Here is a 16,060-nt window from a genome sequence, read left to right on the forward strand (position 1 = left end):
ACAAAGCACAAATAGAGACTAGGCTGTGGGGATCATCAGCCTCCGTGACAGCATATACTCAATTTAATAAGAGATGAGCTTTAATTGTGCAATTCCACATGCCCTTTCTATGTGAACAAAGTAAATGTGTGTTCAAATGAATTGCTACAGATATCTCTGATGATTCCTATTAAACCAGATATTGTGCATTTATTTGATTTTCCAGCACTGGCAAGGAATACATGCCAGTGACATAACTTCTTCTTTAACCTTGACTAGTTAGGCTTTGCTGCATCAATTATGGTATCCTGTTTGCTCCAGAAGGAGACTTTCCCTCCCACATGTTGAGCAGATAAAAAAAAGTATGTTGGACGTATGTGCTTACATGAACCTATGCTTACATGAACCTATCTGCCAATTTGAGGAGTTAGGATTTCTCTGTTCTAGCCCCCTTTCATTAAAAAAAAAAAATGTTTTAAAACCAATTACAATATTTTGGATGCATATGTTTCCTTTGGCATTATTAAACTAAGTAACCAGCTCATGAGTCAAGGGCTTGCCTTTTGCATTGGGTCAGCGGTTAGTTAAAATCTCATGGCAGGGATGACCCAGCCTTTCATAATTCCAAGTTCAGAACATTGGGTGCCATTAAATGGGTAATAGTAACACCTGTTATTATAATGCTTAGAAGCATACGTAATCTGACGTGAAGTGCTAAATGAAAAGAAAATATATTATTAGAAAATGGCGACCATCCTTTTCCTGCTATGAGCATAGTGGAAAACTCAGAGCATAACACAACTTTGTTTCTGGCAGGCATGGTCTTATTTGATTCTCTTTTAGGAATAATGTATTACAGCACAAGCTTTACTTAATATGCTTTGATGGATAACCCTCTTTTTCCAACCACACATCGATGCATTATATCTCTAATTGACATACAAGGTTAGCTGAAGAAGTAGCAATGAGTGTGGCTTCATCTCCCCTGCTTCATTCAAGCCTGGGTAATTCATCTCAGAAGCGGTGATCTGATAACCAGATCCCCATTGTGTGAGCTCCATATCCAAAGCATAGTATATATCTGTGAATTGCTGAAACTGTATACTGAGCAGCAGCACCTGCTCTCCAGTGACACAGAGCAGGTCCCAGGATAACATGTGCCCATTTGACAGTTACTCTGATGGCCAAAAAACTTCAGCATAGAAGCTGCATTTAAAGTCTACCACTCTGTTCCAAAACCACATATGCATGCTGAATGACTATTCCGGTGGCATTTTAGCTTTAAACATAAAGCCATATAGAAGTTAAGGGTATGGTGGATAGTAATTCATATAACTATAAGAAGCCACATCAGATATATATCACACATCATTCAGCACTGGGATCGCAGGCCAACTGTGGAAGGACTGTGTGAATTCCAGTTGGATAGCCACATGCAGTGCAGGAGACTGAATTGAATGACTTGGACTTCCTTTTAATCCTTTGTGAGATATGAAAAGACCTCTATCCAGCAGGACAGCCTTCCAGCAGTAGCTGCCCTGGGAATCAGGAATCAACGGGCACACCCACCCCAGAAGGACTAGGCTCACACCAGGGTACTGCATCCCAAAAGGGCCTTTAATAGTTTCATAGTTTTTTATTGATATACATATAACAAAACAAATGTTTTATATATCATTGCTTTCGCATGTACATTTTAAAAACAGACAGTTGATCTAACATTATTACAGTTAAAAACATCTCAGTTGCTATTACATTAGCGATTCAAAAGTGCATTTGGATAGTACGAAATACATATGGTGTCACTTAAAATTGTCTCACATGATCAGACAATACACTGTATAATTAAAACAATTTTAGTATAGAATAGCACCATGAAATACATTAGGTTTATATCGTTTCCACTCATAAATAGTGACCATAATGTCTCAATTTCATCAGACTTAAAAGTGTTATTATATGATTTCATATGTCGATACCGAAGGGCTTGTAAACTTTCACACACGATTAACAAGTGGTGTAACGTCTCTGTGACATTGTTACCACATAAGCAGCAATATCGCTTGTCACGGGGAATACCCAATTGAGAGCCTTTTACTAACAATGCCTCGGATATATTGAATTTCAATAGGAGGTATTGCCGCACTGTTTGTGGATTGGGATAGGCATGAATGTAATTTGGAGTCTGACCTCGGGACATGCGCTCATTGCAATAAGTCCCGCTGTGAGTTTTAGTCAATAGGTCTGACAGCTGTTGTTCATAGCTTACATCTTTCAATATATTTTTCAGGGTGGTTTTCACAGAGTACAAGCTCATTTGGCTAACTGAGGGAATTGAACTAGTCCACTTATTGTGAAGTTGTTTCAACTCACCCATTATTCCAAAAGCATTGATGTTCGCGAGTTTCATGTATGCTTTCACATATCGACAAGTGATTGTATCAGTCTTGATTCATAACAACTTTTCGTAATTTAGTACACAATGGTTAATGAATACATGCGATAGACCTATCAGATTGAATTCTAGGTACATATATTCGACACTTACACATTGTGGAAGACGGAACAGTTTCCGAAGTAACAAGGCTTCAAATAGCACAACCAGTTTAATGAAGTTATGCCCCCATATTATAATGGCGTACAGTAATATTGCTCTAATCTTAGCAATGTAAATGGTCAATATCGCAGATACCGAGTAGCCGGTATTTCTTCCAATGAAGATACTTTGGTAGCAACCAGACTGCCTGTAGTGCGGACCGCTGAGCGTGCCATGCTAGGCGATCATCAACGATGATGCCTAAATATTTATAAGTTTTAACTTGTTCTAAAGGCTTACCGTTCATTGACCACACATATTTTTTGGGACAGCGTTTCTTAGTGAAAACCATTACCTTACTCTTGTCGATATTGATCAGCAAACCATGGAGAGTGCAGTAACTGCTAAGTGCCTCTAACATTAGCTGGAGACCAGCAGGTGTATAATCAAGCAAAATAAGATCATCGGCATATGCCAACCATCTGATAATCAACTACGAGATCTTTACGGGATTTGCCGCGGCAATATTGAATACATTATCCATATCAGCCAAATACAGATTGAATAATATTGCCGCAACCATACATCCTTGTTTAACACCACTGGATGTCGGCATTGGCACTGACAGTCTACCTGCAGCATTCAAACGGATGCATACGGTGGTGTCTGAGTGCAATAGCATCAGCATTGTTAATAGGCCCAACGGTATACCCCAGTCAGACAACTTTTTCCATAACCTACCTCTCTGCACGGTATCGAATGCTGCAGAGAAGTCGATATATGCGCAATACACAATAAGGTTACGCCTAGTCCATGAGTGTTCAATTGCAGTAGATAAGAGCAAGAGCCCATGCATTGTACTAGAATTTGCACGGAAACCGATTTGATTCGGGGGTAGTATTTTTTTCTCAGTAATCCACAGATTTAATTCTAGTAGTAGGACTTTTGCAAATATTTTCGATGAAGTATCTAACATTGCAAGCATCCTAAAATTACCTGGACAGTCCCATGCTCCTTTTTTATGGACAGTTAGTATGTGACTAGATTGCCACGACGGAGGTATTACACCTGATGTACCTATATGGGTAAATAATCTGTATAGAGCAGCGGCCCATAGGTCAGGTTGTTGTTTTATTAGTATGTTACAAATCCCATCAGGACCAGCAGCTCTTGAGTTCTTCAGCTTAGATATAATCACTATTATATCTAGTACATCGGCTCGACACTCCCACGGCACAGTAGGAATGGATATTACGGTCTCTAAAGAGATGACCCGACCTAAAGTGTTGCTAATATGACATTGCCATTGCGCTTCGGTAATACAGTTAATGGTGAGTGGGCGCTGTTTAGACTGTCGGAGTAATTGCCATATACCGACAGTGTCACCGGATTTAGCTTTTATGGCAATCTGCTGCCAAGTGGGCACTACATGCTGACCTGTGTGCGGATAGCCATTTTTTATATTTCCGTTTGACAATTTTAATTTGCGAGGAAACGCCCTCTGGTTTAGGATAAGTAACATTCTCCATTAACACAGTCTTGATCTCAGTTCTCATTTTTGTTTTTTGCAGCGCTAATTGCGGTATCAAAACCGATACGTCACTTAAACGGCATATTGGATTGCTCACTCATGCCGATGTGTCTACGTTTCTCGGTTACTTCTGCTGAGATAGTCGATATGAGCGCAGAGAAGTCGGACAACAAGTCTCCAGAGTTGTTATCACCACCATATATTGTCTGAAAAAAACCATGTAAAAGGATTACTGCGACATTATTGGCTTTGTCTATGTTTCGCGGGTGCCAGAGAATACGATTTCCACCTTCATTAATTAATATTTGTCCATTTTCATCATGGTCGTTTTCCAGCTCCTTTGAGTTAGGCAACTTTAAGAGCCAACACACGGGGAGATGATCACTCTCATCTCTGACTACTACGCCCATATCTGTAATATATACAAGTCCACGATTATTAGAGAGGGCATAGTCGATGGTGGATGCAGAGCGACCATCAACTCTGGTAAATGCCATATTGCGATCACTTGGCGTGATACCATTTAGTTTCACAATTCCGTGAGAGGCTAACATAGTATGCCATTTAGTGCCTTGGCGGTTAACTTTCTGTGCAGCAGAAAATTACAATTGCCCTCATTCCCTAGTGGAAGGTTTCCAATGATACCATTAAAGTCACCTACAATCCATACTGGTAATACATGGTTATATTGTGATAGTATTGTATTAACAATCCCAATGTTCACCGTTGACATTACCATGTTAGGGGGGTCATACACATTTATCAGGACAATATCCATTGTAGATATGGATATCTTCGTGGCTAAGATGTTATCAGAAGAATGTTTGAGTTTTACAATCTGCCATGGGAAGAGGACAGATACTAGAAGCCCTCCCTTCGGACGACCCAATAGACCTTTAGTGGCCTTCTGATGGACAGTACTTCGACCATCTAATTGTACATCAGACAACAGCCAGGTTTCTTGCAATGCGATCACGCCAAATATATCCATAATGCTCACTAAGCCATCGTTTTCAAAAAGGTGGGTATGCCCCCTGGTATTCCAGGAATAGAGCATATCCACCTTAGAGCATCACTGTCGTTTTGCACAAAAATGAGGCTTGAACACTACTGGGAGCCACTGCCAATAACTATCTAAGCCTTGAGAGGGCAGGGATTCTGTAGATGGTACAGATGGGGCAGATGGAGGGCTACTCAGCCTTTTATTGGCCACTGCAATTATCACCTCTGAGGTATTTAGATGGGTGGGTATGTTAGCAATAGCCGGTATCGGGGCACCTTGTTGGATCTTATTATTATTTTTAGATTTTACTGGAGCTGCAGTAGCGACTTTAGTTAGGGGAATTTCAGCACGGTAGATATTATAACCCAAGCGCAAGAAATCTCCTTCAAAGCTCATGACATAATTCAGAGAAGCTTCAGTTTCAAACCAAATGTTGGTTAAGAACTGGTTCCTAGCCTCCACTTGGTCGACGATGCAAATATCATTAGATGTAATTACTCTTTACGGGACAATAAATCTAAATATACACAATACTGCTGAACGATTCAAGGGAGTAGGAGTCAGTTCCTGATATAATTGCACCAGTTGAAGTGCAGGCACCATCTTAGTTCTTCAGAACGAGCTCTGTTACTTGGCACAATAGATTCAACTGGCCTATTCTTAGGCAATGCCCACACGGTTGGTAGAGTCAGTTGATTGATCGAGTCTTCGGGAATACAAGCAACTTGTTTCCCAGACTTCAAGATGGGTTTTTTCTTTTGTGTTTTTTTTGGTTTATTAGTAGTATTAATGACTGGTGATTTTTCAGAGCTCACTATTACAGGTTTGATGGTATGTTCGACAACCACTAATGACTCATCTAATAGTAAATCCGTTGATTCGATATTAGGGGACTGGGGGACAGTGGCAAGCCCTATGCTTTCTCCACTGCTACAATTAGTTATAACATGCTTATCTTTGTGATGATGCATGCGTTTGCGTAATTGACAAGAACGATACATAAAGGCATGATGGACTAGAGGAGGCAGATAACTTTGCGCCTTTTTCTTTTGTTTTTTCCCCACTTGATGCGGGGGTGGACATACTTTTTTCTGAGTGTCACTGATCGATCGGTTCTGAATAGTATGACAACACCCATGCATATTTTTATGAATTATGAGTGATTGGATATTAATTTTCTTTTCCAAATTTTCACATTTGGTAATAAGTAATGTCAATAGATTTTCCATCACATAAAACATGTCATCAGAGTTCATGCTGGTGTTATTTAAGCTTTTTGACTGTATGCGATCAATTTCCTCAATAGGCTTTGTCATGGGGAAGTGAAAAATAGAGTCTGCATTTGTATCAATAGGATATGTGGGGAGGAACAAAGGGCGCTCCAGACATTCAACCTTCATTGGAGTTTGATATGTATCCAGTGCGGTAGAGTGATTCACATTGGCCAATGTACTAGATGGTTTAGTCGGTGGTGTAAAGTACATTGGTGTCGATACTACTTCCATTAGAGATTGATCAGGGTCAAGGCCCATATATTCTACCTCAGGATCATCCATGACAGAGGTAGCCAAATCAATACAAGGTTTGGCTCCTGTTGCTGGAATGTCATGGATTAATGCTGCGGTTGAAGTATGTCCATGTATATGATCAATTTTATTTGTTACATCATGTACTGGCATAGCGATTTTTGCAGTCAAGTTCCGATGAATGCTAGAGTTCTCGGGCACATTGTCAATGAGTTCACTACACCCCACATTATTTGATGTGGTGGAGATAACATCTGCATTGTATAACATATCACTTAATAATTTTGTACTAACGCACCCCAGGTCGGATGTCAATTCCATGATAAGGGTATCTTTTGCAGATTCGATTGCTGTCACATCCATGGATGTACAGTTCTTTTTACTATAATATTCTGTTATTTGTTTAGATATAGGTAACTGTTTCTTAGGGTGAGTTTTAATTTTCGGTATGCAGATCCTGCGGTTTCTGAGATTTTTATGAACCGCAATCTCTCGCTGATACTCATCCATCATAGCCAAACTCAAAATCGAACCTGGTTATAGATGTTTAGTAAGATGGAGTGGGGATATACATGCAACACGGTTGCCGTTGGATAAATAAAACGGATACGCTGGTGGAGAATTAGGGCGTTAACTGTTTACAACTGCTAACCAACTGAAACCAGTACCACAATCTATAGCAACCTATGACAACCTTTACAATGATAACGGAATAATAAACAGTCAATACCAATTTTATGGCGGACTTTAAAAAACTCCGAAATAGCTATAATGTCTAAAACATTTTAAAACATTAGAAAACATTAATACATTAATGCGTTAAAATAATTCCATACAATATCCCAAAACAATTAACAACTATTACTCAGCCAGTATAAGTCAGCTAGCAGCCGACTGCCAACTATTACCAAGTTGCTGGCTGCCGGATTGCTGACTATCTGGTACACAACAATCTTAGTCACTAAGATACAAGTGCGAGTGCAAGTGCAAAGAACACGCAGAACGGAGCACGCACACGAATACACTGCGATAATTAGATGTACAGATTCTGCATATGGGACTTCTAATCACATGAAATATAGAGATATTCTAGGATTCTAGCCCGCTCCCCCACTCCCCTGCACACCCAAACAGCCCAACAGCCCACTTGCGTGCCACTTCCGGGTGCGCTAGCAATGGGAAATAAAAGCAGGAGGGAGGCGGGATCGCGGGATCACGGCCGTGGACACAAAAAACAGACTCTGCAAATAATGGAGACACAGCAGGTCAGTGATCGGTTACACAGACCCACATAACATGGAGCAAATTCCCAATTCCCAGTCCCAGGTCCCAGTTACCAGTTCCCAGTTCCCAAGTCCCAGGTCCCAGGTGCTTAATACAGCCCACCAAGTACCCAAGTACCCCAGCAATGAGCACAAATTAACAACAATGTCTATATAGGACAGCGTGTTACGGTGCAGGGGAATACAGCACTTCTTCTTGCCGACTCACTTGATTTGATCAGGGTCCAATATCCACAAGTCCACAACATCTCAGGCAGTGTTACAGCCCAACAGCCCACTTGCGTGCCACTTCCGGGTGCGTGCGCGGTTCCATTAGCAATGGGAAATAAAAGCAGGAGGGAGGCGGGATCGCGGGATCACGGCCGTGGACACAAAAAACGGACTTCGATTTGATCAGGGGCAAATATCCACAAGTCCACAACGTCTCAGGCAGCGTTACAGCCCAACAGCCCACTTGCGTGCCACTTCCGGGTGCACCTTTAATGCTATTAATATGGGAGGGGGGAGTTGGTTTAGACAGAGGGAGCTCGGCATAGCTGGAGGAAGATCCACCATTGGGCCCCCACTGCCTCCCGTTCGCATTTTCCATTGCAGCTGGTGAGGTGAGTGCATCCAGCGAATAGACCCTTCCGGGTCTTGCCATTGTTTTAATTTTATTACCATAATTTGAGCCCCCATACCCTTTGTCCGCCTATTGTTCCCCGATCCGTCTTCCTGGTTGCCTTCCCTTTACACCCTCCCGAACCGCCCACCATGCCCTGGTTGGTGAATTTTCTGTGTTGCTCCAAGGCCTACTGGCCTGCACTGCCTCCCGTTCACATTTTCCATTGCAGCTGGTGAGGTGAGTGCATCTAGCAAATAGACCCTTCTGGGCCTTGCCACTGTTTAATTTTATTACTAAAATTTGAGCCCCCAGCCCCTTTGTCCACCCATTGCTCCCCGATCCCTCGTCCTGGTTGCCTTCCCCTTCCAGCCTCCCGACCCGCCCACCGTACCCTGATTGGTGAATTGTCCGTGTTGCTCCAAGGCCTACTGGCCCACACTGCCTCCCGTTCGCATTTTCCATTGCAGCTGGTGAGGTAAGTGCATCTAGCGAATAGACCAATCTGGGCCTTGCCACTGTTTAATTTTATTACCAAAATTTGAGCACCCAGCCCCTTTGTCTGCCCATTTCTCACTGATCCCTCTTCCTGGTTGCCTTGCCCTTCCCGCCTCCGACCTGCCCAACATGCCCTGATTGGTGAATTGTATGTGTTGCTCCAAGGCCTACTGGGCCACACTGCCTCCCGTTTGCATTTTCCATTGCAGCTGATGAGGTGAGTGCATCTAGCGCATAGACCATTCTGGGCCTTGCCACTGTTTAATTTTATTACCAAAATTTGAGCCCCGGCTCCTTTGTCCGCCCATTGCTCCCCGATCCCTCTTCTTGGTTGCCTTCCCCTTCCTACCTCCTGACCCGCCCACCGTGCCCTGATTGCTGAATTGTCTGTGTTGCTCCAAGGCCTACTGGCCCGCACTGCCTCCCGTTCACATTTTCCATTGCAGCTGGTGAGATGAGTGCATCTGGCGAATAGAACCTTCTGGGCCTTGCCACTGTTTAATTTTATTACTAAAATGTGATCCTCCAGTCCCTCTGTCCGCCCATTGCTCCCCAATCCCTCTTCCTGGTTGCCTTCCCCTTCATTCCTCCCGCCCCGCCCACTGTGCCCTGATTGGTGAATTGTCCTTGTTGCTCCAAGGCCTACTGGCATGCACTGCCTCCCGTTCACATTTTCCATTGCAGCGGGTGAGGTGAGTGCATCTAGCGAATAGACCCTTCTGGGCCTTGCCACTGTTTAATTTTATTACCAAAATTTGAGCCCCCAGCCCCTTTGTCCGCCCATTGCTCCCTGATCCCTCTTCCTGGTTGCCTTCCCCTTCCCGCCTGCCAACCCGCCCACACTGCCCTGATTGGTGAATTGTCTGTGTTGCTCCAAGGCCTACTGGCCCGCACTGCCCCCTGTTCGCATTTTCCATTGCAGCGGGTGAGGTGAGTGCATCTAGCGAATAGACCCTTCTGGGCCTTGCCACTGTTTAATTTTATTACCAAAATTTGAGCACTCAAATTTGAGCCCTCAGCCCCTTTGTCCGCCCACTGCACCCCGATCCCTCTTCCTGGTTGCCTTCCCCTTCCCACTTCCCGACCCGCCCGACCCGCCCGACCCGCCCACCGTGCCCTGATTGGTGAATTGCCCGTGTTGCTCCAAGGCCTACTGGCCCGCAATTTTCCATTGCAGCTAGTGAGGTGAGTGCATCTAGCAAATAGACCCTTCTTGGCCTTGCCACTGTTTAATTTTATTGCTAAAATGTGAGCCCCCAAGCTCCTTTGTCCACCCATTGCTCCCCGATCCTTCCTGGTTGCCTTCCCCTTCCGGCCTCCCGACCCGCCCTCCGTGCCCTGATTGGTGAATTTGGCCATGTTACACAGGCCATTACTGCCTTTCCCAGGGCAGCCTTCTGCCAGGCAGCCCCTGCGGCTAAGGACCCAAGGCAAAGGACGGCTCCTACAGAGACGGCTCCAGGTCGTATCTGCAGGTATCCGCAGGAGAAGCAAGAGGCCAACAATAAGTAAGTGTGGCAAGATCGGGGACAGAAGCAATTACTTCACACCATACTACCCTACCACTCAACCCTGGAAGTTAAACTGTTGTAAACTCTTCATACTGTGGCGTAGTTGCATTTAGAAAATCCACCTAATAGCATAGGTGTGGTATAATTGCATTTAGAAAGTCCACCTAATAGCATATCTGTGGTATAATTGCACTTAGAAAATTCACCCAATAGCATTTCTGTGGTATAATTGCATTTAGAAAGTGTGCCTAATAGCATATCTGTGGTGTAGTTGCATATTTGAAAGTCTGCCTAATAGCATATCTATGGTATAATTGCATTTAGAAAGTGTGCCCAACAGCATATCTGTGGTATAATTGCACTTAGAAAATCCACCCAATAGCATATCTGTGGTACAATTGCATTTAGAAAGTCCACCTAATAGCATATCTGTGGTATAATTGGATTTAGAAAGTGTGCCTTATAGCATATCTTTGGTATAATTGGATTTAGAAAGTCCACCTAATAGCATATCTGTGGTATAATTGCACTTAGAAAATCCACCCAATAGCATATCTGTAGTATAATTGCATTTAGAGAGTGTGCCGATTAGCATATCTGTGGTGTAGTTGCATTTTTGCAAGTCCGCCTAATAGCATATCTATGGTATAATTGCATTTAGAAAGTTGGCCGAATAGCATGTCTGTGGTGTAGTTTCATTTTTGAAATTCCGCCTAATTGCATATCTGTGGTGTAGTTGCATTTTTGAATGTCCGCCTAATAGCATATCTATAGTATAATTGCATTTAGAACGTGTGCCCAACAGCATATCTGTAGTATAATTGCATTTAGAAAATCCACCTAATAGCATAGCTGTTGTATAATTGCATTTAGAAAGTTTTCCTATTAGCATATCTCTGGTGTAGTTGCATTTTGAAAGTCCACGTAATAGCTTATCTGTGGGATAATTGCAGTAGAATGTGTGCCGAATAGCATATCTGTGGTGTAGTTGCATTTTGAAAGTCCGCCTAATTGCATATCTGTGGTATAAATGCATTAGAAAGTGTGCCGGATAGCATAGCGGTGGTGCAGCTGCATCTAGAAAGTCCGCCTAATAGCATATCTATGGTATAATTGCATTTAGAAAGTATGCCTAATAGGATATCTGTGGTATAATTGCATTTAGAATGTCTGCACAACAGCATATCTGTGGTATAATTGCATTGAGAATATCCACCTAATCGTATAGCTGTGATATAATTGCATTTAGAAAGTCTGCCTAATAGCATATATATGGTGTAGTTGCATTTTGAAAGTCCACCTAATAGCATATCTGTGGTATAATTGGATTTAGAAAGTGTGCCTAATAGCATATTTGTGGTATAATTGGATTTAGAAAGTGTGCCTAATAGCATATCTGTTGTGTAGTTGCATTTAGAAAGTCCAGCTAATAGCATATCTGTGGTATAATTGCACTTAGAAAATCCCCCCAATAGCATATCTGTAGTAAAGCTGCATTTAGAAAGTGTGCCTAATAGCATATCTGTGGTGTAGTTGCATTTTTGAAAGTCCACATAATAGCATATCTGTGGTATAATTGGATTTAGAAATTGTGCCTAATAGCATATCTGTGGTATAATTGGATTTAGAAAGTGTGCTTAATGGCATATCTGTAGTGTAGTTGCATTTAGAAAGCTCACCTAATAGGATATCTGTGATATAATTGCATTTAGAAAGTGTGTCTAATTGCATATCTGTGGTGTAGTTGCATTTTTGAAAGTCCCCCTTGTAGCATATCTGTGGTATAATTGCATTTAGAAAGTCTGCTGAATAGCATATTTGTGGTGTAGTTGCATTTTGAAAATCTGCCTAATAACATATCTATGGTATAATTGCATTTAGAAAGTCTGCCCAACAGCATATCTGTGGTATAATTGCATTTTGAAAGTCCACCTAATAGCATATATGTGGTATAATTGAATTTAGAAAGTGTGCCGAATAGTATATCTGTTGTGTAATTGCATTTAGAAAGTCCACCTAACAGCATATCTGTGGTATAGCTGCATTTAGAAAGTCCACCTAATAGCATATCTGTGGTATAATTGCATTAGAAAGTGTGCCAAATAGCATATCTGTGGTATAGCTGCATTTAGAAAGTCCACCTAATAGCATATCTGTGGTATAATTGCATTAGAAAGTGTGCCAAATAGCATATCTGTGGTATAGCTGCATTTAGAAAGTCCACCTAATATCATATCTGTGGTATAATTGCATTAGACAGTGTGCCGAATAGCATAGCTGTGGTGCAGTTGCATTTAGAAAGTCTGCCTAATAGCATATCTGTGGTGTAGTTGCTTTCAGAAAGTCCACCTAATAGCATATCTGTGGTACAATTGCATTTAGAAAGTCCACCTAATAGGATACCTGTGGTGCAGTTGCATTTAGAAAGTCCACCTAATAGCATATCTGTGGAGTAGCTGCATTTAGAAAGTGTGCCGAATAGCATATCTACTGTGTAATTGCATTTAGAAAGTCCGCCTAATAGCATATCTGTGGAATAATTGCATTTAGAAAGTCTGCTTAATAGCTTATCAGTAGTTTAGCTGCATTTAGAAAGTCTGCCTAATAACTCATCAATGGTTTAGTTGCATCTCGAAAGTCCATGGTTTACTTCCATTCAGAAAGTCGGCCTACTAGCATATCTGCAGTCTAGTTGCATTCTGGAAGTCTAAATAGAATCTGTGATATAGTTGAACTTAGAAACTGTGAATAATCTCACCCTGTGGTATAATGAACATGAAAACAGTGAATAATATTACCCTGTGATATAGTTGAATTTAGAAACTGCAAATAATCTCACCCTGTGGTGTAGTTGAATTTAGAAACTGTGAATAATCCGACCCTGTGGCATACTTGAATTTAGAAACGCTGAATAATCTCACCCTATGATACAGCTGAATATTAAACTGTGATTAAAGGATAGTTCCGGGACTTTTTTTTTATTGTCCCTACGGGTCGGCCATGTGTTTGTAAGCATAAATCGGTAGATCGTAGGAAACTTTCCTATGGACCTTACCCGACTTTTCGCCCATTATCGCACTCGAAATCAGCCTCCATTTTGTGATAATCCTATCATTCCGCCGCATCGACCTGGCTCACCTGCCTTTGCGGCACTAAATCAAATCCCCCGCCCCTGAGCCTGACATCAGCAGACGCGTACTGCCCATTTCAAGCACGTCTCGTGTCAACAATCGCTGCGCCTCAGCTATTGACGTGTTGCCATGGAAATGGCAGGACGCCTCTTTCCCCAATAAGTATAAACAGACCGTTTCACAACACACAGCAGCAGATTTTCGATTCCATTCCTCTCTCTGTGTTACTTTGAGTATTCTGTGACTCGTTTCAGTGCTCTGGTCAGCTACCTTCGCCGCTTGTAGCCCGTGTGAACACCTGTACCATCTCTGTAAATTATTTTACTATCTTTACCGCACAATGGCCACAATAATGCCGTATATGTACGAGCCCGAGTACACCGAGGAAGAACTACTGGAAAGTCAAGCACGCGAAAACGATGGGGATTCGGACGGCAGTTGGGAGGACCAGTCAACGGATGAAGAGCCTGGACCATGTCGCATGGACGGCGTCTCCACCTGGTGCACGTGCAATCGGTGCGAGCTAATGCCAACTGAGGAGGAGAACTGCTGCTGCCGTGAAAATTCCGGGTGCTTGGCCTACATTTCGGAAAGCGAGCAAAGTCTGCAGGAAGGCGAGCAAAGTCCGCAATGCATCACCGAGCTGCCAGAGTTCAGGGAAGCCTGCCTCTCACGGACCGTGTTGAGGATGATGATGGTGCTTATGCACGAACTTCGCGGCACTGTTCGTCCGCGTAATCCGAGTAACGAGTAAGTATACTCTGTTTGTGATGTCAGTGATGCCACCACTATTTCATGGTCGTCTCCCACATATAAAATTACATTTACATATCATTCGAACGCATGTAAATTTGTTCCATATAGTGCATTTTCTAGATATAATTTTTTTCTAAGAAAAATGACATGTGTTACCTGAATCGACATTGATAAGAAAGTTTGGTCAGTTTAATACAGTTTGCATCTTTTTTTTTCACAGGTGGTACAGGCTGGTGGCCTATCGTTGCTTCACTTGGTGGCTTCACGGGAGGCTCGGACACCGCGTTCGGAGAGTAATACCTGCCTGTGCGGTACTTGCCATTAGACAACATTTCCCCAGTGACAGTGGACAATACCGCGGATTTTCCCTCGATGTGCTGCAACCTCAACTTTACAATGTGTAATGTTTATTATTTATGTTTAATTAAAATCTAAAATAAAGCCCAACATATATTTTAACAATGGTTGTTTTGATTTTTTAAATGAATCTAGTGTATATTCTCCTGGGAGGGTGAGGTATTTATAAACTCACCCCCCTGCATTCCATGTAGTAGATCCTGCAGCCATCCTCTTACATTCAGTTAGATGGCCTCTCCTTGGTGAGGCCCTGCGGCAAACTGGTCTTGTCTGCACGACCACCGCCCCGATCCACCCCCCGCCCTATCAAAGGCAGTTCGCACCGGGGTACTTGTGCTGGCAAGTGGAGCTGTCAGGGAGCGATAAAGGCCAAGAGGTGCCAAAGACCATGTACACTTCAAAGTGGTCTATAGAGCATGGGTTGTTGTTCCCATGTCTACCTACAGACCCCGTGTCTCCTGCCAAGCATCCCCCCTCACGCTGGACGGCCCCCTGCAATCCACATAAGTGTGTCTCCATTCACGAGTCTTCCTGTGTCTTGTCTGCACGACCACCGCCCCGATCCACCCCCCGCCCTATCAAAGGCAGTTCGCACCGGGGTACTTGTGCTGGCAAGTGGAGCTGTCAGGGAGCGATAAAGGCCAAGAGGTGCCAAAGACCATGTACACTTCAAAGTGGTCTATAGAGCATGGGTTGTTGTTCCCATGTCTACCTACAGACCCCGTGTCTCCTGCCAAGCATCCCCCCTCACGCTGGACGGCCCCCTGCAGACCGCATAATGCCACGACATATACACGTCATTCATTCACAAACACACCCCTGTTTCGAATTCTTTATAACCCACTTCATATTTCTAATGAGAACTTCTTTGCGCTTTGCTAGTCAACCCGTGAAGGTGCTGGTTATCTGCTCTTCGTCTCTGTGAACTTCCGTGACCACTTTGAGCAAACTCGTCAGTTTGCAACCTGTGAACTGCTCCCTGTTCTACGACAAGAAACTACTCTGATCCCTGCATCTAACTGTTTGTTCGTCAAGGTAAGTCCATGTACCATAATCATTTTGCGTCCAATTTTTTAATTTATATCTATTTGCTAGTAGTCATCAAATTGCATCCATGTTTTCTTTTCGTTCACGACAGTACATGCAAGGAACTAGTCACATGTTCTGAGTTTAGTCAAATTACTTTTTCTATTTTTTGAAAGTTATTGAAATACTTATCCGCATGTGAATAACGTGTATAGTTCCAAGAACCAAAACGGACCTTGCATTGAACCTTTTATGTGTCATTTAATGTTTTAACACATTGGTATTCATAGAGAATTGTTGATCTTTACTTTTCAGAACTTTC

This window comes from Ambystoma mexicanum, chromosome 6q (assembly GCF_040938575.1).
Source record: "Ambystoma mexicanum isolate Mex_15411 chromosome 6q, UKY_AmexF1_1, whole genome shotgun sequence".
Classification (NCBI taxonomy): Eukaryota; Metazoa; Chordata; class Amphibia; order Caudata; family Ambystomatidae; genus Ambystoma; species Ambystoma mexicanum.